Here is a 4035-nt window from a genome sequence, read left to right as displayed (position 1 = left end):
TTAATTTTCTTATGTTCCTCTCAGAATCACAACATAAAGAAAGGATAGTAGTGTGATAGGAAGCTATTTTATTTCTCAGAAATGCAGAAGCAGTGGTTTGAATAAGTGTCTTGGGTTACGGAAAGTAATGTGTGAGCTCTCATCATGGATTTTAATAGACAGAGAATGTATTTTATGTCCTCAGACACACAGAAAGTTGGTAAGCTACAGAAGCATAGTAACTTAAACTTAGATAAGTAAACTTTTATTTTTTTATTTAAAGTTTTATTTTATTTGTTTTCAATGAGTATCTGTAACTCTCAGACACAACAGAAGTGGAAGTTTAATGCCATTATACATGGTTTTATGCCACTATGATTTTGCTGGTAGTTGAACTCAGGACCTATGGAAAAACAGTTAGGGCTCTTAAATGCTGAATCATCTCACCAGTCTAAATTACTTTTGACGATGATGGTGATGATGATGATGATGATGATGATTACCATTATTATTATTATACTTAAACTCTAAAGGGATCAAGATTTCCCCTCCTCCAAAGCTCTTTCCCCTCTCCTGTCTCAAGATATCCTACAATAAAGAAGATACCATCACAGCTTCCCATCCTCCCCAGCACTGAAGAAAGAAAAGTTTTACTTTGTCATGGTTATGGACATATTCTTGTTTACTGGGCTCAGAGCTTCAGATCTGATGGAGGGAGACTATGGAAATGGAATCTCCTTTGGAGGAATCTGCTTACCTTGTAGGAACGGGGAAACAGTGAGCAAAAGTAAGATGTTGTTCCACGACTTCATCCCTTGCTAAGAAAAAAGTCTATTTTTCACAGCTTGGGAACTGGGTAAGCAGTCTAAGCAAGCATGGCTAATAAGCCAAACCAGATGGGTAAACATTTGTCCATTGGATACGAAGGGGGAGCATTTAATTGACTATGCTGACTGTATCTCCTGTCCACTGTGTTCTAATCCCATGCAAGGAAAGTTCGGTGGATTTTGTCTGTCCTGTGTCAGAACAATAGTGTTTTCCATTCTGAATGCTTTTTCTTCACTGATATGAACCTTGAGAGAACAGTGGGAGCCACGGAAAGCCATAGCCAACAACATTCTACATTCTAGAATATCAAGGCCTTCTCATAAGAAACACTTTCTTGTAGTTGTGAATTCAGCAGGGAGGAAAATTACAACCAACCTCTGATCAAGCAGCATAAAAATTAGCATGAGATAAAGAAAGACTTAAAAATGAGTCAGATCTCTGATACATAACAAGAAGTGGACCCTGGCACTGTCACAAATAACATTAAGGTTATTTTGTTGAGCAAGAGTTACTCTGCTGGAGTCCTCAGATGTTCATATGTGGTTGAAAATCTGTCACGGAAGACTGTATTGATATCATACTCTAATCCAGAGAGACCATACAAAAAAGTATATTATTCCTTCTGGAGTATTGGTTGAAATTAATTCACATCACACATTTGTATGTGAGGCTTAAATTAATGTTCTACATAGACAAAAGCATTATCTCAATCCTTGCCTTTGTAATTTGTTTTGTTTTGTTTTGTTTTTCTTTTTTTAATTTTGAAAATGGCTTAGTATTCTTCAGTTAAACAATTGAACTGAAGTGACTGTTCCTCAGACTGTATACATAGAGAACATCTGAGTAGTAGTTGACATTTTTAGTCGGGGCGTCTCCCCATGGATCTGTTTGTGCCTGAATAAGCATGCATAGACTTATTTCAGTTAAGGGAATCATGTAGTATACAAAAAATTAGAGGATCCATCTGCTGTAAATATTTTCTTTTACTCAGGTGAAGGAAGGTTTATCAAAGCCTGTGTATCAAAGGTTGTAGATATTACACCATCCATAGGAGATAATATATCAAGAAAGATTCTGCAGGAATACAGAGATTGACCTAAATATCCCCACACAATTCTAAGCCAGAACGGACAAGATATCACTTCACGTGGAAATTTAAAATAATCTGATGCTATGGTATGTGGAGTGTTTTAAAGAAAAACCACCTAAAAAGCATATGCATATATAGCAGATGCTATTCAAAAATATCCAGAGGCAGTTTGGAACCTACATTTAGCACAAAGAGATTGAATCCCCACTTCACAGATACTGAATAGAACCACTGAGTATTAAGAAATCTATATTAGAAATCACTTGCCTATCACATGTCTGTATAACTAGGTAGTCACAGCAAACATGACATTCTGAAAGCATAACTTGAACTTGTCAACAATGGAGGGAGTGCATGTAGTGAATGAGGTTTGGGCATGAAACTCAAAAGTCGAAAATAATACTGAGATTTGAGTTTTGAGGACAATAAATACTTAATGACTTTTGGGACAAAATTTGAATCTAAAGACTCCAAAAATTATTTATCAATCAGCTCTGAATCCCTATGGAGATTGGTGGATATTATGAATTTAGTCTGTGCCCCAGAGGTATAGGTAAATGGTGTAATTTGAAGTGATTAGGTATGCTAAAGAGGCATACAAAACTGAGGAGGCCATGGTATCATTGAATAAGTGTGCTTCTCCAAAACGTAGCATGATTTTTTGTGGAGTGACCTAGACACTATACACACATGCGCATGCACACACATAAACACACAGATACACACATACACACATACACACAAACACACACACACACACACACACACACACACACACAAAACCCACAAATAATTGACTTCCTCTGTGCTGTGTGTGGCATGCTGGAATTATCCAAGATATGAAGAGTATTCTCCACAAGTAAGTTAAACCCAAACTCAATGAAAAATTTAGAATTCCTCCTCCTTTCTTTTTTTTTTTTTTTTTTTTTTTCGGAGCTGGGGACCGAACCCAGGGCCTTGCTAGGGCATTGCTCCTGCTAGGCAAGCGCTCTACCACTGAGCTAAATCCCCAACCCCTTCCTCCTCCTTTCTTGAGAAAGCATTCTGTGCATGAGTAATGCTTACATTTTAAAGTTTAAGAGGGATGACTTGAAAACAGTAACTACTTAATCCACGTTGAAACAGCATTTCAGAGATGTGTAGCGATTTAATTTTGATTTTATGAAACTGCAATTGCTCAGGTCTCATGATTGCAGTATTGAACCACATCATTCCTAAACATAACTGTAGGGACAGTAAGAGTTTGGAGATTTCTTCAAGTTGAAAAACCTCAGAAATCGTATTAGCAACAACTTAATTCAAAAATGGAGAAACTTGTGCTTGGGCAAGGTCCTAAGACTGAGCAGCTGGTTCAAAGCCAAGGACAAACATTGCATGTAACCAAGGACTGCTGGGTACAGAACCTGTTACTAAAATGGAGAAAGCTAAAGTCTTCAGGAAATATGGATAAGGAAGACTTGAAATGGTAGAAATATATGCTATATATTTAGTGGTACACACTGAGAGGATGAATTTTTGAAATGTTTATCTCCTTAGGAGTGTAAACATTTGAGCTAAGTAAATGCTGTAGCCTAGGTATGAAAGGGAAGTGAGTTTCCATTCAGACACTGGAATTACCTTCATGCCGAACATGAACATGGGAGGGTTTCAAAGAAATGTTGAAGCACATCAAGAGCTTCTGAGCATCCAGGAGGAGTCTGAGAGGATTAATTTGTTCTTGTTATGAGGGATTTTCTAGTTTATTGTTGGAAATCCATCAAGAGAAGTTCAAAGTCTAGAAACCAAATTCTATACAAGTCTCATATTAGCTTTGGAAGACTGTGACCTGTAAAGGCCTCAAAAAGGCATAGCTAGATTCACCTGTTAAAATGTATTACAATTGGTGACTGACTGCCTTTCCACTATGTTCCCAAGGCCAGCCGCAAGGTACGACTGTGGTGCTAAACCTTCAGCTGGAGAATTCTGCTTAGCTTAATTACTGTGTTTTGTTTTTGGTTTGAGTTGTGTTTGCTTCAGGTATTAGTACTGTTGGTTTGGTTGGAAGTTTTGTTATTCATTCTTAATAAATTTTTGTTCTTTTGGTGAATTTGCAGTTTTGATAACATCATGCACATTGGGTTATGATTGTATCATTAAAC

General features: G+C 37.1%; 1 long non-coding RNA gene across 1 annotated transcript; it reads right to left on the bottom strand.

Annotated features, from left to right (window-relative positions):
• Positions 1-242: 242 nt before the first annotated feature.
• On the bottom strand, positions 243-1065 carry LOC134484713 (uncharacterized). Its single transcript, XR_010062403.1, has 2 exons — positions 737-1065; positions 243-382 (listed from the first exon to the last, which is right to left on the bottom strand). It is a non-coding gene; the product is annotated as an uncharacterized LOC134484713 (long non-coding RNA).
• Positions 1066-4035: the final 2970 nt, after the last annotated feature.

The sequence above is a fragment of the Rattus norvegicus genome (assembly GCF_036323735.1).
Source record: "Rattus norvegicus strain BN/NHsdMcwi chromosome Y unlocalized genomic scaffold, GRCr8 chrY_unlocalized_34, whole genome shotgun sequence".
In the NCBI taxonomy this organism is placed as follows: Eukaryota; Metazoa; Chordata; class Mammalia; order Rodentia; family Muridae; genus Rattus; species Rattus norvegicus.
This window is presented reverse-complemented; position numbering and strand designations above follow the sequence as displayed.